The sequence below is a fragment of the Platalea leucorodia genome, assembly GCF_965183815.1.
Source record: "Platalea leucorodia genome assembly, chromosome: 7".
Taxonomy (NCBI): domain Eukaryota; kingdom Metazoa; phylum Chordata; class Aves; order Pelecaniformes; family Threskiornithidae; genus Platalea; species Platalea leucorodia.
In genome coordinates this window covers 58043209-58068365 of record NC_138829.1, presented here as the reverse complement: position 1 = coordinate 58068365, position 25157 = coordinate 58043209, and the positions used below count along the sequence as shown (strand labels likewise).

General features: G+C 40.4%; 2 protein-coding genes across 3 annotated transcripts in view; one reads left to right on the top strand and one right to left on the bottom strand.

Moving 5' to 3' along the window:
* The window catches only part of PIK3C2A (phosphatidylinositol-4-phosphate 3-kinase catalytic subunit type 2 alpha), a 77528-nt gene extending 57730 nt beyond the window's left edge, over positions 1–19798 (bottom strand). The window contains exons 1-4 of one of the 2 annotated variants that reach the window (XM_082318388.1): positions 19771–19798; positions 19088–19268; positions 18826–18991; positions 13075–14892 (exon numbers count right to left, since the gene is read on the bottom strand). The gene's annotated coding sequence lies outside the window, so the exon portion shown is untranslated. Of the gene's footprint in view, positions 1–13074; positions 14893–18825; positions 18992–19087; positions 19656–19770 lie in introns of those variants that run through there. The other variant, XM_082318389.1, reaches the window with a different exon arrangement.
* Positions 19799–19902: 104 nt separating this feature from the next.
* The window catches only part of NUCB2 (nucleobindin 2), a 28932-nt gene continuing 23677 nt past the window's right edge, over positions 19903–25157 (top strand). The window contains exon 1 of the mRNA XM_082318795.1: positions 19903–20132. The gene's annotated coding sequence lies outside the window, so the exon portion shown is untranslated. The remainder of the gene's footprint in view (positions 20133–25157) is intronic.

Genomic DNA, 25157 nt, shown 5'->3' with positions numbered 1-25157 from the left:
TGGCCGCAGGATGAACTTTGCGGCTCGCTGTAACAGGAGTCTGCAGGCAGCTCCCACTTGGTACCGGCGATTACACCACCTGCGCGTCCTTGCCTTTATCTGAAAGTGCAGCAAGAGGTTCCCATGTGAACATCCTTTCTGTTTGGCAGTAGACATGATGGATGGAATTGTTTTCTTGTCAGAAAATCCTATAATGACTGAAATGGGAAACCCTTTTCTACAGATGGGGTCTGCAGAGTGTGCTGTGCCCATTCGATGCTGCACAACTGAGGGTTCCCAGCATCTATAGGGGTGTAGGATTATCTATGCCACCCTCTCTTTCTTTAGAGTGCTGGCTCTAATAAACAGCAGTTTAAATGACCCTTTACAGAGTCAGAGTGCCGTTCTTACTGGGATCCTAATGGACCAGCACCTCCTGGTGCAACACCATTCCCATGGTGTTTGTGCCGCTTTCTCCCTCACACACGGGGCACGTTAAACCGCTCTGGATTACACCTCCACCTCACTGGCCACAGGGTTTAGCGCTGGGACAACCCTTTTTCTAGGTGTCATCCATCACTGACCAAAGGAGCATTAACCTGCTTAGGCTACCATATCCAACAGTTTCAACACGATCATGGCTATTTGACTGACCAACCTCCTTCACGTTACGTAACATATGACAGCATGATGAGGTCAAATATGAATCATAAAAGTCGAGATAGGAAAGATGATTTGGTTCATTCTATGGATTAGTGCAGAATTTCAGACTATCAAGCCTGTCTACCAGTCCCATGATAACTGTAAGAACCTCCTGTGACTTCCCTTAGAAATTATTTCCCTCTTGTCAGGAAATTTTCCTGCTATTTTGCATGTATTTTAATAACTTAAGCCCATCCTTTTTAGCAGTATCCCACTTTTGCAGAATATTCTACGTTACAAAGGATTGCATAAAACCCAAATTCCACTTCATGTTAAATAGGTACTGATTTGCTTTTATCGCACTAAATTACAAACTGAATATGCTATTCCTTCTTTGGCTTTCACCCCTTACACTGAAGAGCAACTCCAACACTGGTACTTTTGGCTCTGCTTTCATCGTTTCTCAGCAACATTCACATTAAATATATACCAATTACCAGGTGCGCTCCAGAAGCAGTACCAGCCAGTTGTAGAGACAGCATTTGTATATCAGATGCCACGTAGCATTCTCCATAGCTTGGCAGCCAAAATAGTTCTGCTTCGTGAGAGAGAACTGCTTGGCATTGGAAGCCCAGCTTCTAGGTAAAATGACACTATCCCCTAGAGAGTTGAGTCAATGAAGGGAACAATGACATAGCCTGCAGACTTGCTTATGAATGGGTAATTACAAGTTACACATTCCCACATGAAAACATGACGTCAGTTTTAAAGTATTTCTTATACAGGAAGTTAGTAATACGTCCATGTAAATACCATGCACAAGGTGTGCGTCTCAGCCGTCGCACTACCTTGCTACTATATACGTTGCCTGTGATACATTGACCAAATGCCACAGTTGCCCTGAGAGTTTTCCAGAGACACTTGGTAAAGCTATGTCTTGCTTAAAAAAAAAAAAAAAAAAAAAAGTGTGTTGCAGATAAACTAGCAGAACAAATCCATACAATTTCATTAAGTAACATTTTTATACAATTGAAGTTGTATACTACAGGCAGAATAAACATGAGAGAATTTGGTCAAATGTTTGGAGAAAGTGCGTGCTGTGCTCGCTGCCCCGATACTCAAACTTCACAAAAGAATTCCAACGCAACATATGCAAAAATCAAATCAACTTGTGTAACTGACAACACTGACACTGGTATTAACTGGAAATACGACAAACTGCAGCTGGCAGATGCCTTTTAGAACAATACTTAGGATACAAGGAAGCTTGATGTATACCCAGATCAAAAGGACGGCTCCATGTAACAAAGCATAACAAATGTGTTTTGGTGAAGATAACACACGGGAAGTGAAAAAAAAAAACCCACACTCCACCCCTCCCCACCCCACCAACCACTTTAAATAAACAAAATTGCCTTAATTTTCTTCTCAGCCTAAAATGCATTTATGTCAGCCCTCCAAATTTAACAGATGAACGCCTTAATTTAATTACTGGAATCGCTACTTGCCTTTAACTAACTGGAAGGAACAAACTTGATGTCTATTGTTGTGAATGAGAAATTGTTAGTAGAAGCACAAGGACAAACGTGTTTCCTCTGACAATAGGAAGACGGAGCATACCGTACCAAGGACAAAAACCTCTTTGCAGATACGATGACGCGTAACAGAACATGGTACCTACTTTGTGCAGCACCTCTGTTCCGTGGAAATTCCCGAACAGTTGTTCACCAGGGTGGGGATTGCAACACAAAGTTCCCGTCCCGCTGATACACTCTCCTTGGCACAGACCACGTGTGGGTGTCTCACTGCTTCGTGGAGCGGTCTGGGGGAACGGCACCGCAGGGGCTCACAGCTCGGCAGGGTGGGCAACGCTGCATTTTGCCCCGGTGCGAGCACCCACCCCGGAGCAGCCAGCCTCAACATCGCAGTCCCAGCGCAATTCCAAGAAACCTCATGCAGTTGTCATAACTGGTGAGCTATGCTCAGTGCTGTAGCTATCCTTGTGTGTACAGCCTTCAAAAGCTTTATGGCTTGTGACTTATATTTATGGAGCAGTTTAGAAACTCATATTTGAAAGAAAAAGGCTTAATTTGTATTATAAAGTATACTAACTCAGACTATGCAGGAAAGGAAAATTATGCATCTACACTTACAACTCCAGTATTAGGCTGCTCGTTAGGATAGCTACAAGACTCAGTGATGTTTGAACTAAAGGGTAAACAGTTTAAATTCATCTTATGTTATATTTTCTTAAAGATGTACATATAAAGAAATCATGTTAAAACATACTGAGAAACTACTAGCTTAAACACAGTAACTACTACAAAAATCTACCAGTCCACAGCTAATCAAGACAGGTAGTTCTAATGTCCTCAAGGTGACTACTATGTATTTAAAGGCAACGAGTTTTAAGTCCTGATTCTGGAACATCTGGTAATTTGTATCAAATTTTCAGCTACGATTTTTAGTCTCTATAAACTTTTTCTTCTTTGAAAACCAGCAGAGGGAGACAGGTTCTTTTTTACTCCTAAAGCAAGCAAAAGATAGTATTACTTCCGCAAAAATATACCTTCTGAAAATTCAGAATAATTTCCTAGATTAGTCTCACAATGCCTTTTCTTGGTAATTTTGAACTTTATTATTAATCCTCGCTCTTCTTGTTCTGAGTGTTTATTCAAGCTTAAATAGTTATTGCTTACATCTGCAGATGTTTATTCAACAGTGTGTTGCTATTAATATTTCACTGTGGATTTCTTTCAGGGAAAAAGGGGATATCAGTGTTAGTAATGAGAGTAAAGAGAAAAATAGGCCATGGTTATGTTTTTATTGTTTCACTGTTATGCAATAGCTTGCATGTGTTTTCAGCACGTGGAAGGTCTACATATGGCTCTCAAAATCTATACAATAATTTCAGCTGACTATATATACGAGTTACAGATTTAACACTCAAACATAAGACGAAAATTCTGCTCTGAAACCAAAAAAGACTGGCAGTAGTTTCAAGTGCAAGTAAAATCATCTCTTGGGTTAATTTCTTAGGACCCAGGTCCTGTTTCAGTAAAAGGGGAATTTAGGCACTAGAAGCCAAAACACTGCTACAGATCTTGGCACAGAAACTTAGGTATGTCCCACATAATTTAGGCAACATTCTCTACAAAATGGCATGACAGGGCATACATTTGAAATTCAGAAAAGATTTTTCATATTTACTCCGATTTTTTTCAAATAAATTATGTCCAGAAGAGCTATTAGAATACGGAACTGAAGAACAGAAACATTTCACTACTTGTTTTACTGTAAATACTTTGTGATAACTTTTAATCTATTTTTTCATATACCTTCCTTTTAAAGATGGTTTATATAATCAGAGAAGAAATTATAAGGAATGTTTTTGGATAGGATGTGTTCTATGTGATACGCACAATTTCTGTCATTTGAAGGTTTTAAATAAAATGAAGCTTCTGAACATTCCTAAAATGGAGTGGAAGTAGAAGAGCTAGAAGACGCACGCAGAAACTGTATCAGTGCTGCAATATACTCAGGAGGTACCGTGGGATAGTTATTAGTCTACAGTATGCTTTGGTAAGGGCTATTAATGTAAGAACGATGCCAGAAAAACCTGAGGGAGAAACTGTGGGCACCAGGATGCGTACCTGGAAATAGCAATCATTCCTTGGGTAAAGGTAATTGAGGTAATTGGGAAGACTTCTGGTATTTAAAATCCCAATCACAGCAAGTCATGCTTAATCAGACATCCAAAGACAGAGGATGATAAAACTTCATATTGACTACTCATTTGAATTATCCTGCATCGAAGAATTAAAATAAAACAAACAAACAAAACCAGCACTACCAGTAGGAATCTTAGAGCAAGAGACTTCCACAGTGATCTCTCTGGCAGGCTGCTAAGAAAGAGGCTACAGGGTCCTCTCCCAGCTGCCCAAATTCCTGCAGCTCCAAGGAAGATCCAAGCCCTCACCAACAAAATCTGGTATTTCCTTTCTGGTATGAGCTAATTGCCTGAAGCTTCTTGCAGTAACCCTATGTTCATCAGTAGCACAACTTCACAGTCCTTCTCTAAGCATTGCAAGTCAATAGAAATATTCTACTATTAAAAAAACTTGAACAATTCCTTATGTCATACATTTATTTGTAGTCACACAGTGTATATTGCTGAGAAGAAATTATCCTATCAAGTACATTCAGTGAGGTAGTTTCCATATGCCCGTCCAAGTCTAATTGTGTCATAGCTCTGGCCCTTAGTCCTTGTATTTTGGCATACAATTTTTTGTAGTTTTCATAGGGGAAGTTAAGTGCGCAATGTGTTTCCTGGAGGACCTGGTTTTCAGGTTAAGGGTCAATGATTCAAATTCAACAGATTTTATCTAATGGATGTTCTGGAAGCAGCAGAATTAATTTAAAATGCCTGAAATCCTTGCCAAGATGCTTTAATTGGTAAATAAGCATCTTCTACTAAGGAATGACAGTTATGTAAGAGTAGAGTACTGGCACATTATTCAAAGGGATTTTATTGCTTGCATTTGCTGTTTACATTCATGAGTAGAAAGACACCCATGCTTGAGGGACAAAACTGGATATTGTTTTAACAAAAATGATCTCCAAGTTTGGTGGAAAACTTTTCAGATAGGATTGCAGTAATCAGCCCCCAGCAGGAAGAAGGCAACAGCATTAATACGTGTCACAACTCACTTAAACAACTTGACGGAGAGCTTGTGTACTTCAAGGAGGAGGACAGCTAATCAGCATACCGCACAGCTCTGGCCTCATTACGAACCCTGTCTTTGTGGATACTCTTCACTCACCCGCTAGAATAATTCTACCAAATGTATCAGGAACCCTCTCAGGACCAGGCTTATGCACCCAAGTGTGTGCATGCAGAACAGGCAAGGAACATCACTTCTCATTTTCCAAGGTGTCAGAGAAATCACCTGCCAGCAAACCTTCTCAGGATCCACAGCCATCCTTCTGCAATGAAGCAGTGACACATCGGGCCATAGAGAAATACAGCACTCATCCTAATTAACAGCAGCGCTCAGGCAGTATTGAAGCATTTTCAAACCCCGTATTAATGTTAAGAAAATGACCTATTTTCCAAATATAAATGTAATATTAAGTTTTAAATAGTAACGGCCCTTTGCTTGAGAAATATACTCAAGAGTAGCTGAAGAATATGGAAGAAAATACAGATAAGGGAATGGCACTTCAATATAGTGTCACTGGCTAATTCTGCCTGTGATACCATACCTAATTTGCTACAGTGCAGCGAGTACTTAAGTTTATGTGTGTGTGAAAGTACAGAGTGGTCTAATGACTCCTTAAAACTTCTTAATGGAAAAATCTTCAGCCACCTCATTTTAACTAAATCCCTAACCTCTCAGAAAAAAAAAAAATTACTGAATTGCATATGTGTCACCTGCAAATACTACTTCCATTAGAGTATTGCGTAGTCTTTTGGAAGAGCAGAAATTCCTCTCCCAAGTCAGGAATGACATCACAGTAGCATTAAGCATGATCTTGGTTTTGTATTTAAATCAATGGATGTTTTGATCTGGTTTCAATGAAAGCATTGCCTAAAAAGAAAAAAATTATCTGTGCTTCATTCCACTAAAATCAATGGATGAATCCACCTGCAATGTTTTGGCACCCCCCAAAGGTACCTGGCTGAATCCTTGACCTGTGAGAGACACTGCATTAAAATACCAAAGTAATGAAAAGCTAGGTCCTCCAGCTATTTGTTCGCAGTCTGTTCGCAAGGTTATCCTGTCCTTCCTAGTCTCACATTATTAAAAACAAATCCAACTCTAACCTGGTCATTAATTACAAATTAAAATGCCTATCTCCTATCTGATATTAAAAACCTTTGAAAAACCACAAGGTTTAAGTCAGAAAAGCCAGAATTTTTCTAAAACCAAGTAGTCTTTATGAGATTTAACACCTGAATAAAGATGAACATGCTAGTCTTATAAAATGACCCTACCATGCAGTGAAGTGTTATAAATGTAGTTCCTGGCTACAACATTTTCCTAAAGCAGCAGAGAGTCCTGATCATCTCTGATCTCTCTCTCTGGTGAAGAGAGACTTTAATAGCTTCTTCTAAAGACAGACAAAAGTGGACTTTTTTCAACCCTGACAATACCAGAAACATCCCCAGGCTTTCAAAGAATCCCCTGGATATCTCTGAGTATGTATACAGTGAATTCTTACAGCTTTCACTAAACGGGGGAGATATGGATTTGAAACAGATTTTTTTTTTTTTTTTTTTTTTAAATTATTGCTATCACAAATCCTACACTTTGGAACAGTCAGGCTAAAAATCCTGTTCTCAATCATAGCAGTTCTACATGTGTAGTTTTTCTCACATGACAGTTTCATGAGCTTTGCAGTCACCACACAGTTTTCTAAGGAAAATGACAGATAGCCTGACAGCTGTAGAGGGCTTACACTGAAAGCATTTAAAGAATCCTTCTTTAATCTGATTTTAGTGGAAATTAAGCTTTACTCATTTTCTATTTGCACCAAAATTAACAGGGTTGATCTCCCGGATAACTAAAACATTCCCCAGAAGTTTGGAATTGGTTATGTGCAGTCTCAAAAGCTATTATTATAGTGCATTCAGACAAATAAATAAAGAACGAACAAACCAGAGCAAAAAGCTGAAACTATCTGTTTCCGTGACAGTGTGCATCATTATGTAATTTCTTAAGATTCCACCTGACCCCTCAATAAAGGGGACTTGCAGCAAACCCTGGTGTATATTCAGTCTCCAAAAACCAGGCCACGTGGTGGCACGTGGTTAAGAGCAGACCAGCTTCCCACAGGCTCTTCCGTACCTATTAGGTTTTCCAGAAAGTCCCTTTAAACCCTAATTTACTTTAGAAATACTTACAATTTTTAAATCTCTTTTCAGATATCAGACTTCTGAGAATTCACTAATGTTTTGGAGTGTAATCACCAATAACATCTTCCCACTGCTGTATTTCTTTTCCTTTTTTTCCCTTTCTTAGAATAAGCGTATAGGTTAAACAAGCTCAAATAAGCATGCTAGGTTATTTCACCACCTAGCATTTTAGCAACCTAGCCAAAGTCACTTAGGGTCAAAACAGACTTTTACCCACTGAAGACCCTGCAACTCATTAGAAACCATTAGTTCATCAGTAACGAACAAATGTCTCAACTAAGTGCACACATGGAGATTCGAGAGTACTAATAGAGCATGACTAGCACCTTTGCAAATAAAGGAATTCAAAGACGAATACACTGCTTGCCTAATGGCAAAAGGCAGACAGATGTGATGACAAAGGGAAAGCTTGTATTGAAAGCTTAAACTTTATGTCCCTCTGTGATCATTAAGCACTGGGAATGAATGCTTTGGGCTGTTGTTGTAAATGAGGATTTAAAAAAAAAAAATCTGATGCTGATATTTTTACTGGCTTTGAAAACCCTTTAAATGATTAAATAACTTGATTGCAGTCTACTACTAACTGTTAGCAGTACAAAAGTCAGAATACTTTGATGCCAAACATCAATTCTTGCCCAAAATTTGAGTCCTATGAGGGACCCTATGTCTGCAGTCATTGTGAAGGGAGTTTTGCCTTATGACCAGATGATAAAGACTTAATGACTGTGTGTTTCATAGAATCATAGAACTGTTCAGGTTGGAAAAGACCTTTAAGATCATGAAGTCCAACCATTAACCTAGCACTGCCAAGTCCACCACTAAACCATGTCCCTAAGCACCACGTCTACCCGCCTTTTAAATACCTCCAGGGATGGGGACTCAACCACTTTCCTGGGCAGCCTGTTCCAGTATCTAAAAAAAGTATCATCTAAAAAAAGTATCTAAAAAAAGGTTTGTGCAGACACTTCAGTCAGTAAAGTTCCTTAAAACCTCAGAAAATAGTATTAATTTTAAAAGAACATAGGAAGCAATATTTGTTACTTGTTATTTGTAATTATTTATTACCGCCTCTGCAGGTACATCAATTCTACTCAACACGGAGACTGTGCGGTTTGTTGGGTAGGCTGGGAAAGGATGACTCTTCAGGAGGATTTGCAGGGGCTCCGCATGTCCCTTTGCACAAGAAGTTTTGGGGAAGAGGCTCAGACATACCAGGGAAGGATGGATAGAAAGGATTTGCTGCAAGACAGGCCTTCCAGTCCCCTGGTAATGAGGCAACAGAACCTGCACTATTTCTTAGATGAAAATATACATCTGCAGCCTGAGGCTCACAGAAAGAGTTTGATAACGGTTTTAAAAAAGATACAGTTTGTTTAGGCAAACGAATTTGTCTTGGCTTCAGTTCACCAGCCTGCAAAACGGCCATTATCTAACCGTGGTTTTGTGAAACAAGGAACAATTGCAGAGTGCTTTCAGATAGACTGATGAAAGCTTTTACTTTGTATGTTACATTTTTATTGGTGGAGGGTATAGGATATGGAAGGATGTGGGAGCGAGGCCAGAAGAAGTGACAACATAAGCAAAGAAAACAAGGTCCAGAAGAAGAATTGTTGATGTCTAGATCTATTTTATGGGTCAGTCTCTCTCAGACATTTCCATCTCCTCTACCTTTCCCAACTGTAAAGACTTGCAGCAGTTGCAACAAGTACCATAAAGAAAGGCAGTATTAGCTACCTTTACTCCAATGTCAACACCAGAAAAGTAGGTAGCGTGTAGCTAACCAATTCTAGGAAGCTCTTAGGTGTTGGTTGACAGGGCAGTTTTTCCACTTCTAAGTTGTATCAACAGATTTGGAATCAAAGCTGCTTGTCTTTTTATTTCCAGTGTGGTAGTTGCTCCACAACATGGAATAACTTCTTTGCTTCACAATCTATGAAACTCTTGGCTTAGTATTTACCTATTTCACAGAATAAGTATGAACATTAACTACTGTAAAATATTTCATATTAAAACTGCCTGTAAGAAGAAACGGTGTCTAAGTAATTATAGTGTGATGGCCATTTAATTGCTCAATTGATCTGATGTTGGTGTTCCAAAACTATTTTAAAGGTATTACTTCTATATTCATATCACTACTTAATTCCTGCATCTGCAAAAAACGTATTCTTAAAGTGAGTGCTGGTTACAGGAGTATGTAGCAATCCTGATTTTCTTTGTACGCAAGGTTTTCTGTACCCTTTGCTTCAAACTGCCTTTCCCCTGCTTCCCTGCCCCCCGCGACATGAGTTGTTCAGGTCAACCACATAACTTTTCATCCAAATTAGATACATTTGGTAAAATTATCAGTTAGATACCAAAGCAAATGTCTACATGGAGTTCATCTTTTGAAATAAAGCTCCAGCTATGCAACAAAATGTTATACTGATCTGTGAGTTTTCCTACTCCAGGATATGTAATTTGTTTTGAAAGATCTTGCATTATGATTTATTTCCATTCCTCTGCAGTAGGTAGAAGCCCGTATTTCCATTTTCTGGACACACAGCTCAGCAGAGGCAAGCAAATAACAAACAGTGCTCTTTCAAATATTCTCACCCAGCCTTATTTTTATGAATACTTTTGGAGGTGAGGAAAAATATTTGCAATGCAGTATTAAATATGTATGAATTGACAAAGAATAAAGATCAATGGTTGATAAAGTACAAAGGGTGACAGAAGCAGAGTGAAACAGCTTTTAAGCTACTTTCATAACTAGGGTTTATGTAGGTCAATACAAAACAGGCAAATTCCCCCCGGCACATCTTTTGTGGAAATGTGTTTTTAAAATTTCATCAAAGAAAGGAAAAGTTGGGATGATTTCCCTTTCTGTAATAAAGTCGCCCCTTGCCACAGATTATTTACACGTCTTGCTCATAATACTACTACTGAAGAGAAAGTGTTTCATCTCTGAAGTAGACAAAATGTTTCCTGATGGCCAGGGTCCAAAACAACGCAGGATGGAGCAGAACTTGCAACCATATCCTCCCATTCTTGTAACATTCAAATTTCCTCAGCAAGTTTTTCAGGAACAAGATAATGTTGGGGTCCAACAAGGACACCAACAATACTTTTTGCTAAATACTGTTCCTTTTTGCAGTGTGAGGAAACAAATACACGTCCAGTCTATAACTCGTTGTTCCAATGAGCAACAGATACATTTTTTTGTGCGTTTTATTTTCAACTTCCAAAACTGTAAATATTGTCAGCACTATTCTACAGATGTCCACAAACATGCATATTTCATTTCAGCATAACCAGATGAAACAGTGCACAAAAGGGTGCTTCATGCTGTGGAGAGTCTAGAGAGGCTGGGGAAATGTCTTCTAGACCAGAAATGCTCTTGCTACCCTTTTACTGGAAGATTCGGTCTTCAGCACATTCCCCATGGAAGAGTGGCAGGGAAAAATGAATAGACTCCAGAGAGGTGGGGGACTGGGGTGTGAGAGCCACCTCTCCACAAACATCCCCATGGAGCACAAAAATGAAAGGCCATAAATTCTGGTTTAAATCCTCCACTTCTGTATTTCCTGAAAAACACTCAATACATTCACCTGCATGCTTGCTCACGCTTGTGCATGCTCGCATTCACTTGTACGCTCACCAGTGCGTATGCAGACTGATGCATCTTCACATTCACTCACACGCCTCCCACATGCCCATTTGCTCATACGCACTGACTCCTGCTCTGTCTCGCGCCTGTGCTCACATGTACACACTCACACTCACTTGGTCACACAGCTGCACCTCCTTGCACTCACATATGCTTCCTCCCCATCCTTTGAGATTTTTCTTGCTAGAACAACTAATCATTCATTCTTTGGCTATGCATTTTGTATTTTCAACACCAAGTTCTGCTAATGGTACTGATTATTATTTTGTCTGCAATTAAAAATAAATTCTCAACAGGAACTAAGTACCATAATTTAAAAACCTAAAGGAAAAGGAAGACCTTTAATTTACACAATTAATGACAACACAAGGTAATAGCACTTTTCATCCACAGTGCCTAAAGAGCAGAACTGTACATTTCACAACATGCATAGAAAATGAAAAGTGTGCTCTGAACTTTAATCTCTCAAAGATACATCATATCCTTTCTCGACAAAGCAGTTAAAAAGCTTACACTTTACCTCTGATTTGCAATCCAGCCCAACAAGCCGGTAACTTCACAGAGCACAAGACAGCTGAGACACTGCAACATGCAATACCAAGGAATGACAGGTAGCAATGTTCAGCACGTACCTTTGAATCTGCCACCCAATTTCATTGCTTGTTTTTCTTGTGTTATGAGAAATAGTGACCATTTCTATTTACCTCCAGCATGCCACTCATTACATTACAGGAGTAGACCCGCATGTCATATTTAGAATACAGGTGTACAATTAATTTATGCAGTAATATGACAATCCTTTGCATTTTATGCTATCATTTTCCTAGCAATTCCACCATTCCTAACAGTTGCTATTTTGACCACCACCAAGCACTGCACTGATGTTTTCACAGAACTTTCTTCTTATACATCCATGCTGTGAGCTATAAGAGAGCTAGTCCAGAGCTTGTCATTTTGGATGAAAAAATCCCAAGACCGCCTTTTCCTCAAGGCAAATCAGTTTACGTTACTACCATATGATTTGCTGCTTTATCACCCAGTTACTGACTATCATGAGATACTGTGCAGATCTAAAGTAAAAGGTCAGCTTTCAATTTTATTACTCTAAGTAATTCCCTGTCACCAGCAAACTTTCTCACATCGTTTTGTACCCCCTTTGGGATCATTTATGACAACACTGAAGCACGTAGGCCTGGCACAAATTCCTGGGAAACATCACTGCTGACTTCCCCTCATTAGTCCAAGGTTTATAAAAAATAATAATAAATAAACCAAGAAACCTGAACACCACAACAATAAAACCCCCATGTTGACTCCCCCTTTCTTCCCTGCAATAACTGAGTGATAATCACACGCACATAATTATGACAGGACAGAAGTAGGTATCATTTTAAAAGACAGTCATTTTTTTAAATTACTACCACAATCTTGTAAATATCTTGTAGATACTTAACCTTTGCCTAATGTTCAGATGCTACTCATCTGCTTTATGATGACAGTGGCATCATATAAACTGCAGATGACTTGAAAAAATATGTAATAAAATATTGATTTACACGAGAAATCAAATAAAAACTGCATCAGGAATAAAATGCTACATTTTCCTTTAATGAGACATTTACGGCACTTCTTGTTCCGCATGAGATTTGCATGATACACATACATATATGTCCTTTACCACACGCTTTTTTTTCTACTTTTTTTAATATTTCCATTAGTGGAAATGAGAAGTCAAAAAAGTGCTGTAAGTGATACACTTCTTGCTGCAACCACAATACCTTACTTTTTACTTCTTGTTTTTCTGGCTGTTCGTTATTATCTCATTTCCAAGCCACCCTCTCTTCAGTTGAGAGCACCAAAACAGCTTGTACCAACACAGATGTCTTACCTCCTTCTTAAGCAAGATATTGTTCCTCTTCTGTCTTCTCTTTGTGACTTTTCCATGTTGCTGCATGTCTGAAATTATCCTCGTGTCCTGCACCAGTATTCATATTTTTCTATATCATCAAAACAGCAAAACCTGTTTTTCTGTTTGGTTTTTTTTTTGTTTGTTTTGGTTTTTTGGTTTTGTTTGTTCGTTTGTTTGTTTTTTAAAACTAGGCTTTCTTCCTCAGTTTACTCGGCTCTTTCCTTCTGAATATATTATGGGTCTTGCCTCAGTTCTACCCATAAGCATTTTGGAGGCAAGATCACACCTGTTTCTCCAACCACATCTCCTTCTTTGTTTCTAAAGCACCCTGCATCTTTACCCAGTTTTGGTAAATGTGCATGTAAATAATCTTCCTCTACAGAATACAAACTGTCCATTTCCTTTTTTAATCAGTGTAGAGCTGAAATTTTCAAGGAAGCCTCCCTTCTCCAGTCTCTAACCTAAAGTCCTGAGATGCTGGCTTGCTCATTTAGGAAAATACATTTTTTATAAAATCTTACAGAAATGTAAACAAATACCCAAAAGGAAGTAGGCATAGACCTAAACATATGCTTAAATAATTTGCTGCACCAAGGCCTAAAATATTCCTGTTTCCAAATAAGGTTATTTGGCTGATAAATTTCTGTTTAAGAGTTGCTGAATTTAAAAGCTGAATCTGATTAAGCATGTTTACCTTTATAAAACATGTCCAATTGAAACAGAACCCTCTTTGACTAAGGTTTAGACCTTAGTCAAATAAATCTTAGACTAAGATTTATTATTTTTGTTCTAGGGCAGCCACCTTATTAAAATTCAGTAAATAAAATTTTATATTATGACAACATTTATTTCTCCTCATCCTTTCCAACACTTTCTAAGTTCACAGTGTATTTTATTTTTCCTTTCACTTACAATATACAGAAAGAGAAAAATTATTTTTTAGAATTTTAAAATTAGAAAATCAGTCTGAAAATGAATACATCACTCTGAAATCTGCAGCAGAAGGCCAGTGAGGTACATGCTCAAGAAAGCATAAGGAGAAGATGAGAAATAATATAGGATAGCTTTAGACTTAAAAACTCTCATAGACAGAGAGCTCTCTTGTTCTGTGTCTGAGCTGTTCAGTAGCTACCGGAAGAGGGACCTGGAGTTTTTACTACTGCAATATAAATAGTTGTAGTTACACAGATAACTCATCTTTATTCTAGAATTTGAGTTTTGGTCAACATTAGAAGACAATGGATTTTTTTTTTCCCCCCTACCTCTGCAAATTAACTAGTGTAATGGAATTCTCCTCAAGAGAAGCAATAAATAGGCTCTCGTTACATGTCATTGAATAGATGACTAACATCAAAACAGGAGTAAGAAGTGTCTAATAACTAGCCAGAACAATCCATCTAGTTTTTCATTCCAATGAATCACACAACATGACCAGAAGCGGAGCCACCAAGGTACCAAACTGCAGGCACTCCCAGTCACAGACAGGCACGCATCTCACCCCGTGGTTGTGGTCAGGCTGCCAGATGTGCCCTAGATGATGGGAGGGAGCACCGGCACAGCCCCAGAAAGCTGGGGATCCACCCTACCCAGAGGTTCTCCACCCTTCAGTTAAAGCAGGTTCGAGCCTGAAATGAAGTAGCCACATAGTATTTGTAGAGATAAAAATAAGTAGCATAACTAACTAGGCTAAGGTACTTATCAGCTTGTGATTGAGAGTCAAAGCAATGATAGAAATAGTCAAAGCAATGATAGAAATCTTCTGCACTCCAAGCAGCAGGCCTTACAACAGCACAGGACCTGTGAGAAGAAAAAACCAAAAAATTATCACCTTTCAGCTGTTGGTTATTTGTTTCTAAAACTACAAAATCTTGCTTCTTGTTTTTTCTACTGAGGGGTGAGATATCTCAAGTTTAGCGTATAATAGCTGCCACGCTGTAAGAGCATGTCATGGTTTAATTCACAGCAACTTATTAACGAATTCACACTTTTGGCTTATGAAACAACAGGTTAGAAATATTCCCTCCTCCCAGCCTGGAAGGGGTCCTTTAAAAGTGACTGCAATTTTCAGCTCTGAATTGCAACATTTGGATTAGTTTTATCCGAAGTCTTTTATTCTAAATTTCATTTCCTAGAAAGGCTTGTACTAGCCAAAAGTAATATACAATGCTACTGCAATTCTACAATAGAAAGATGTATCTTGCCTCAGTAAATTCATCTCAGTTGTACAAGGAATAATATATCAGTCCCATATATCAGCTACCAGAGTAAGAGCATCTATGTATGAGTTAACAACAGAAGATCTGGCAAACTTTGAGGCAAATATTCTTCCCTGCGTAAAACACAGACTATGCAATAAAAAAATTGCTAAAATTACAGCATAATTCCTCTAGTCCCTTTTTAGTCAGGATACTCGTACCAGGGCTCAAACGTAAGGAAACAATTTTGTTGAGAGAAAACCTAACCATTACAACAGGAGACTACGCCCACAAAATATCTAACTCTGGTACAGAACAGCCTCCTGAAAGCCAGGATGTGGCCATAACTGATAAGCTAGTGGAACCAATAACTACATTTGGATAAAGAGTTTCCAACTGCTTACATATACAAAAAAAAATGGGTAGTGTTAATCAGGGAGGACATGAGCTGTACTTGTTCAAGCTGGGGAAAGATTCCAGGCAGAAGTCTGCCAGAGAAAGAAAATGTATGGGCCATACACTACGCTAAGCAGAAACTCACAGAACTCCTCTGAAAACAATGCCTCCTCAAGGAGACAGGAGCAACTGCAAAGTCTCACCAGTGAATTAATTGCATTCCTGCCTGCTACTTTCATATGAAGTCAACAGCCCTCCCACACTGGGTAAATTAGGCACTTAACCATGACACTGTTAACTTTACAATCACTATTTTATTTCCATTTCATGTCTGTGGTTATGTCTATTAAGTCGTTGCTATTGGGAAACACAGCAGATGACTTCAGCAGCCTCAGCTCTGTGGCCAGCAGATACTTGTATACGTTACAGGAAACCACACGTTGTGCTAGTTAAGCATGAGTTGTTCAATACCAGCATTGCCATGGCCATAGAGGCATGGAGAATAAACTCTGTTCTCATTTCTAGGTGTTTTTTCCTAACTCAAATGAAACAAGTTATAATACGGCTTCTGTCACTACTGCTTCTTCTGATGGACCAAAAAAAAAAAAAAAAAAAAAAAAGAAAGTATTTTAGCACCAGCTTTGACATTATCAGCTTACTCTGTGGTTAAAACACAAACTAATGCTAGTAAGTTGGCCCTTCTACCCACTTTTACTCTCAGGAAATAACACTGGCTGCTGCCAATAGCAAAAGTAACATCTGTCACTGTGTTTACCAGAGCAGAAAGACAGAAGAGGGCGATTTAGGAGCCAGAGTTTAAGACTACTGCTTCAGAGACATTTGACTACCTAATTCTTCATTCTGTTGGTGGGAGTTTTAGTACCAATAACCTTCCACAAAATAAAAATAACAACAAAAAGTATCAAGGGGACTCTGATATATAGAAGCACTCTTGAAATCCTACCCATTTTTACTAACACACTGGGAACAGTGTAACAAAACAGCCAAAAACAGTCTTTTCTTCCACTCTGCCATGCTATTTCCAGCACTAAGAACAGTGTTTCTCAATTTCAGATTAAGGTAACTGCTTCCATTGCAATACTGAAATCCTTAGCAGTTTTCAAACCTTGCAGCTTCCTGCATGTTGAAACTGGAGTAACGTTTAAGAATCCAAAAAGCATCTTCTAAACCACCTAAAACAGCAATCAAACAGCTTTAGAAGCTGTGTGGCTAAACCCAGAGGAGATCTGAGCTAAACAGACCCAAAAAAGCAAACGCACAAACCCAAAGGAAATAAGTGAAAGAAAAGAAAAAAAAAAAAAAGGCAAGAGCCAGAAAAAGGAGAATCAATCTCAATAAGCATAACACCATCTTGTAACTTATAACAGAAGAAAAAACTGCTTTAGAAATGTAGATAGACATTCAGAAACTGATTTACAAACAAAGCAGGAAATCATAACAGAACAAACCTTGTCATTACATTAAAGTGACTGTATTTTAATCTTATGGTATACACCAAGATGAATTTTCTTGCATTCAGACATGCCAGGGCTTTTCATGTATTGACCAGTGTCAGTACAGTGACTGCACTACTGCCTGGGCACCCTGTTGGTTTACAGGCTGTTTGCATAAAGCGGCCATGGATGTTTTTACCATTGTGTATTCTAGATCAGCCATTGAAGAGCTTGACATTGTGCCTGACTGGGGACAACAACATTGGATGTCCCATATTACCATTAGCATCAAGGGCACAGCTCCACACAGCTTTTTTCCTCTTGACGCCAATACCGGTTTAAAGAATTTCCATCTCTCCCCCATGCTTCCCTTCTTCACTGTTGCTAGTAGAGGCAGAAAAAATAAAAAGCATATATTTTAAATACCCAGCAGCAAATTGATCTATCCTGCAGCCTTGCAAACACCTGTTCAAATATAGAAGACAACAGTATGGTAGAGCAGCGTGAGGTAGGCTATAACCTTAAAGTAAGCTGCAAAAGGTGAGGGTGACCATGTTCCCAGCAGGCCAGCTAAGCTATGGCCAAACATCACCCGGAGCACTAGAGGTTTTCTTTCCTGTCTCAGCACGTAGCACGTAACCAGCTCCTGTCAACACGTAGGTGAGGACGCTGGGTCATTGCCACGCAGGCAGAGCACAATCTCCCTGCCTACAGTGAGTCATGCTTGCAGAGCCCGTGACATGTCAAAAGGTCCGGTCCCAGCTGGCTCTTTGTGCAATGTCATGGTTTACCCAGATAAAATGCAGAGCTGCAAGTCCACAGGTTCTTTTGAACTGTAAGTATCATTGTATGTTCGTTTCAACTGTTCCTATCAGAACAGCTATTTAGCTTTTTGCCATAAGTTGTTTGTGATTACTGAAATGTACATAAGAATTTACACTTAAGAAATTCCAGTGATTCCAGATCCCAAAAAATATAGTCTACAAACTACTAAAGAATGCTAACTGACCACAAAACTCTGTTTCTAAAGTGAAAAATAGTGTGGAAAAAGGATTTTATACTATTGAACAGTATTTTCTTGAGAGGGGGAAAGCTCCAAGTAGTATCAGCCCTATTACTTTAACAGCATTCTGTTACCACAGATGTCATTATAGACAGTTCACATTCCCATTTTTCTTTCACATGCATAACCCAGAAGCTACAATTTCAACCACCACTTTGGACTCCAATTCATATTATAATTAAGCATTCAAAACCCCATGACAGTTTTGAGCATCTTGCCTAGACTGCGCAAATCCCTCAAGAATTTATTTTTTCCTCTCATTTGTATAAACTATTGCAACAGTTTGTTAAAAAAATCTTAATTAACTTGTAGATACTTCTAAATCAGAATAACAGAAATACAATGCACAGCGATGAAAGTTTTTCAAGAATTTTTACATGTCAATACAACTTTGTTGAATATGAGTACAGGCTCACAGTATTGAAACACGTTAACAGGTTACAACTGGAATCTGTGCTTATTCCAGAAATAGTTATTTCTATAGGAACTGTAGCTTATTTGCTATTACAGCTAGTATTTACCTATCCACTAAAAATAACTTTTCTGAATAATTTCTGAGCACTTTTAGTGCCGAATAAATGCCTAGAATGCGCAGAAGGTATTAGTTCAAAAAAACAGGTACCGCATTTTGAAACAGCTTGGGAGTGGAAATCCGCAAATCAAACCCCAAGCTTCACCAAACATAAACAGATGTGCAGGTTGAAAATAGCTTCCTAGCTTGTTTAATCTGCATAGAGGTCAAGATTCCGTCCGTCGTCCCGTCGTCCCCCCCCTTTTCTCCTCTGTTTCTAAGAGGAAGGGAAAAACAAGGCTGAACGTAATAAGGCCTAAATAGTTGAAAAAGATTAACAAAAAGAGGAACGAGCAGTCATGGAAAAGGATACCTGAAAATACACAGTTTCACATTCTCATGTATCAGTTCACGATTGGACACAGGACAGTAACGATTTACTGCAACTAAGGGAAGGTCTGCACGAAATGCCATTTGGGGCAAGCAGTACATGTTCACAGGAGGCACCGATGGAAGGGACAGCGTTCCCACAGAGGACGGAGGAGGGAAATGAGCTGTCAATAAATAGCTTCCGTCACTGGGAGCAGCAGAAACTTTCGACGACCTCGGTGCTCGCCGCAGCAGAGGCGCTCCCGCCGCGGACCGCGGGAACAGAAGCCCTTTTCCCTCTGCAAGGCAGCAAGAGCGGCGCAGCCGGGGCGGGGATCAGCTAGCGCTCACGGCCGGGGCGGGCGGTCAGAACACGGCACTCCGCCCCCAGCCCGGGCCTGGCGCCTCTCCCCGCAGAGCCCACAGGCCGGGCTTCCCCTCAGGACCACCCGCCGCTAACCGAGGCGTGCGGTACAGGGCGGCCCCGGGCCGGCGGGGCTGAGGCAGGGCTCGGGCAGAGGACACCGCGGGCCCCCCGCGTTAACGGTCCCTCAGGGCGGCCCGGCCCCGCGCCGGCCGCGCCGCAGCCCGCCCGCGCGGCCCAGGTACGTGCCCGCCTCCCCGCCTCCCCCGTGACGCCAGACGCGCGCGCGGCCGGGGCCCGCCCCCGCGGCGACCGCCACGTACCTTCTCGGCGCAGGCGGCCGCGGGGGCGGCCCGGCCTCTCGCGCAATCTCGCCTCGGCGCCCGGCGCTGCCCAATCAGAGACGTCCGCGACGCCCGGGCGGGGGTCAGGCCCGGCCAATCCCTGCGCCTCGAGGGGCGGGACGTGTCCCCATGGCAACGGGAGCCGGGGCCGCCGGAGTGCCGTGGGGCTGTCGCGCCGCACCGGACCGCGCTGTACCGGACCGCGCCGCGCCTCGCCGCCGTGCCGAGCTCCGCGGATCCTCAGGAGAACGCCCGGGGGACGCCCCCTTCATCCCCGCCCGCAGGAGACACCTCGCCCTTAAGAAGCAGCGGCTCCCCTCCCGCCGCAGGGGGACCGAAAGGTAGCATCGCCTGTCTCAGGCCGCCTCCGGGGCGGCGGTGCCCGCCGTCGGTGGCGGAGGGGGCCGGCGGGAGGCGCCCCGCGGGCGCGGAGCGGGGCGGAGGCCTGGCGGCGGGGCAGCTCCTGTCAGGGAGAGCCGTTGGCCACCGCGGGGCGGGGGGGGAGGGGGGGGGGGGCGGACGCATTCCCCTCGCGGGGATTTAACCGCCCTCCCTCCTGTCAGATTTGAAAACACGAAATAACGGTAATGCGGGGGGAAACGGCGGGCGCGGGGGGGGGGCCGGGAGGCCGGCGGGGGACGAGGGGCTTGCTCCCGTGGCGGGGGCGGAGGTGGCGGGAGAGGGGAGCAACCGGAGTCCGGCCGCGAGCGCCCCGCCGCCCGGCGGGAAGGAGGCCCCCCAGGTTTCCCTCCGCCGGCCTCTGCGCGCGGCTGCCGCCCGCCGGGGTCAGCGGCTTTTCAGGAAGTAACACCTCAGCCGCCGCGCTGACGGACGCGTAAGCGGGCGGCTTTAAAGCGCCAGGAGAAATTCATGCATACCTGGCAGCGGCAGCAGCAAAATGTGGGCTGGCTGGTGATTGCACAACCGCAGGAAAAACTTCGGCCGCTTTGTCCAGGAGACTAGACTGGTTTCACTAGAAAGTGTATAGCTTTTCATCATTATGCTTACTAAAGTACCACTGGAGGAGCTAGGTAAAATGCTTCAGTGTCAGGCTAGCTGCTGTACTCGGAAAATATCCCAAAAGAGGAAAAGGTTGAAACATGGTTGTAGAGAGGTAACTTTTTTTTCTCTGAAAAGAACATGGCTATGTTTTTCCAAAGCATTCACGTTTGGCAACACTTTTCAGTAAGCCTGTGGGAGAAAAAGCCTCTGTTGGTTGAGCTGTAAGTATTTGCTGAGGAGAAATAACGTCCAGCATTTTCAAAGTTAGACTATCATCACAGTAACGACAATGAAGCACCAGTACACCACAGTATCGAGTTCAATGTGGAGGTTTGCTTTGGGTCTTGTTTGTCATGTCGTTTTCTCCTGCTCTAAAGAAAAGGCTTGTAGTTGACTCAGTACTGGTGCAGTTCTACCCCAAATTCTGAAGTGACTGTCCCTCTCAACTGAACAGAGCAGCATGGGAAAGATTCCTACTCTAAAGATGGGGTAGGAGATGAAAAGCCACTCAAAAATTGTTTAAAACCAGGTTTTGTTGTAACCTCTATAGACCTTTGCTTAAGACTCACAAAAGGCTTATGGGAGAAGCCCACATTTCTGTGAGCACTTAAGATCCACTTATATCTCTTACTGTCAGTTGCTACACAGTGATCTTGTACAGTCACAGGGCAACATCTACCATGGGCCACAAATTATTAACGTCATTATGTGCAGTAACTCCTAGCTGTGATTATATATTTTCCCTTCTACTCACTAATGTAATCTTTTGGACAGTGGCAGTATTTTATTTTAGAATAAAAAAGATAATTCTATTAAAAAAAGTAATACCTTAAGTCTATCTTTAAAAAAAATGTGTTGTAGTAGAACATTGTGAATCTCATTCACTTCTAGCCAAGATAGTTAACATAGACCAAAAAAAGGGGGAAACAAAATTATAAGTTAATATTGCTCATTGGGTCTGCTTAAAACTTCCATTAGCTATGGGATGCAAAGGCACCTAATGTAGGCATCTGATGTAAATTTGCTTGTGACTTGATGCTATAATACGGCTTGACAGATCATTATTTGATATGTGAAATTATATTCAGAAAACCCAATCAAGCAAATAAAAACTAAGGAAGAACAACAAAAAGGATTATTTTTTAATAAGACTGAGAAGTTTCCATACCTTGGCTGTGTAGTAATGGTAGTATTGCTGAACATAAACTTTTCATTCGTATAAGCCAAGTTAAGGTTTTGTGTCAAAAGCTGGCCACAAGTGATACGTACATAGCTTAAATTGTAATCATAAAAGGGGAGAGCGGTAGTTCTCTGAGATAATAAAAAATGTAAAAAATTATTATATTGACTCAAATGTCAGAGGTGTGGAAATATTGACCCATGCTTCTAGTGATAAACTGACTAAACAAATGTGCTTTACAAAAGAAAGATAAAATCCTTTACTGTTAAGTTAAAAGTCCATATCAGTGTTGCCGTGATTTGAACTCCTGTACAACAAAGGTGTTTATCTAGTGAGGTATTGTGCTCTTGTCTATTTGATTGCTCAGTAAGCAGAAAAAATCTCTCTGAGGTTCCTGTTAGACACATAGTAGACACAAGCCTTCTGGATAGGGCTGTGCTTGTATGTAGCTAAAAACATGGCCAGGTACTTAATCCAAATTGAATGACATCAGAGGCAAAATTCATGTTAATTTCAACAGCATATTTGGATTACTAAGTAAGTAGAAATCAATGGGAATTAAGAAATTATGGGAGTAAATCTCATTAGGCAGCTATCATTGAGTGCCTAAATATTTTTAAATCTGGCTCCATATCATTAGATCTAAATGTATTCTTGTTAGCTATTTTGTATTTTCTTTCCAAAGGGAAAAAAAAGTACCTTGAAGTCCTGGGGCATTCAAGGTTTACTTTAGCATCATCATTTGTTGTTGACTAGAGCAAAATGCATATTAGTAGAATAATTGAAATACTTTTTGATTTGAGATTAGGGTTTGAGCAAACACTTCGGTTGCCTGTAGTAGCATATTGGAAATTAGGTTGTTTTATACGCCAGCACTGGCAAAATTGCTGTTTGGATTTATACGAAATGAATTTGTGAGATTCCAGGTTTGCTGTTGTATTTTGTTCTGTATGGGAACTGAACTTACAGTACAGGAAGCTATATTTGTACTGATAAATTTTTTTAAAAAAAATGCTTTTGAAGTTGATGAGTTTTATCAAGTATGCATTGAATTCAGTACAAGTTTTTGCTTGAGTATTCGTTTCATAAATCTTTTTTTTGAGCCAACTTTATTGAAAAGAATTGATAAAATCATGCAAGTTCCTTTTAAAAACAAGACTAATATTTCCGCATTCTTCAGGTAGTAAGATAGCTTTGTAGACACTGATATTTATTTTTCTGAAACAATGATAGGGAAGTTCCTTGGAGGCAGGTAGTATATAAATATGTATGTGTATTTGTGTGTGTGCACACAGGTTTTTAAATAATGAACGATTAACATTGCGACAAGAAGAAAAAATAGTTGTCTTTTCAAAATTCACTTATGTAGAGCTAAGCACATGTAGCAGCAGGCCGTATGTTTCGCTTCAATGCCATCTTTATTTCTGGACATACAGTTGTGTTGTAAATAGTACTTGCTTCTTTCCCACTTGAGCATTCATGCGTTGTGTTACTCTATAGTATCCCCCAGCATTTGGGTGACTCATTTAATAAAACAGCTGAAGTGTATTTTTTTAAAAAAGGTTCTTTCAGCAAATGTTGTACTACACACAGTTGAGGCATGCTGTCTTTTCTGAGAATCTGAAAAAAGAAGCTGTCTCATCAGCCAACTTTTAACTGTAAAGAGAACGAAGCAGATAAAGTGCAGTGAGAAAAATGTAACAAATACAAATCAAAAGAAAAGAATTTAAGCAAAGTAAACAGGAAGAGAGGAAAGGATTCTGCTGCCTTTATGTACTTAAATAATACTGTTTTATATAAAACTGTATTTATGTACAGTATTAAAGTGCTTCTTGAAAAAATAAGGTATGCCTCCTGGTGCAGAGAACTGAGTGGGATGTACTCTAGCAAAAGATTAGGACAGCATGTCCAGGTTGAAACCTGTTGGATATTGGCTAGAAAAAAAAGAAGCGACATCTGAATCATGGGGTTAATGGACAGCTTTGACAGAAGAGAAAAAATGCTTGAAGGATAATGAAAGGAAAACTGTTGCTCCTTATGTGGGTGGGACATTTGCTGAAAGAGGAGAGAAGGAAAATGATGCTTGCATATTAACTTTTAAAAGGATGAATTCTCATTTGGGAAGAAAAGTATGCTGGTGTTTCTGTACTTTGAAAGATAACTTGTAAAGGGAAAACTATTGCAGATTGTAGCCATTTCCCTTTTCCTGTCGTTTTCTGCTTGTCTTCAATGAGAAATCTATATCTAGAGGACTAGTGACCTAGTGAAAAGACATCTTCACCACAACCAGAGGTTTAGCTTAGCGTCTTGAGCTGAAAGAGGTTTTTGCACTTGCTTCTCAAAATTGTTGCCACATTCTAGCTGTGCTAATACCAGGTTAACTCATTGGACTAACATTGCGAAGAACATGCATTACTTATAGATTCATTGACTTTCATCGTTAGTTAAGGTATGATATCTTACAGTGTCTGTGCAGCAAGCCCTCCTGAAAGAACAGGGAGGAACTAACACTGATATTTCAGGTGTTCCCAGACAGAAAATATGGCAGAAGAATAATCTGTTTCTGCCTCATGTCAAACATTTAATGTATTTTTTTAAGATTTTATGAGGTAATCCACTTATATCTTTGCAAATAATTTTTAAAGAAATGGGAAAATCCATGGAATTAAACATTCTCTATTGAAACTGTGATATATGGACACGTATCAGTGTGTCAGAGAGGTGAAAACAGGTTCAAGATGCTAGATGGCTAGCTCAAACTCCTGAATGAGTACTGTACATAGTTCAGATATATTTGTAATATTCTTGTTCTGGTACTGAGGTTAGAATATTCTTAGAAAGATGAAGATCAGTAGATCTATTTTCTCTCTTTCCTGGTTTGTTTTGTTTTTTTTTTTAAGTTCAGCACTGCATATGAAGATCGTTTACTTCTCCAATGTACAGCATTAAAATAGGAAGTCACAGTATAGTCATAACTATAGAGAATATTGCTATCATCCTGCATGTCTGTACTGTATCTCACACAGGTTTAATTACTGCCATATCAGATACAACAGGTGTACGTGAAATTTTATGACTAGGTAGGCTTATTTGTGTATTCTATAAGTCTGGATTTATGTTTACATTGCCCACCATGGTACGCATGGGTTTGGCAAATGCAAATGTGCAATATGACATTTACAGT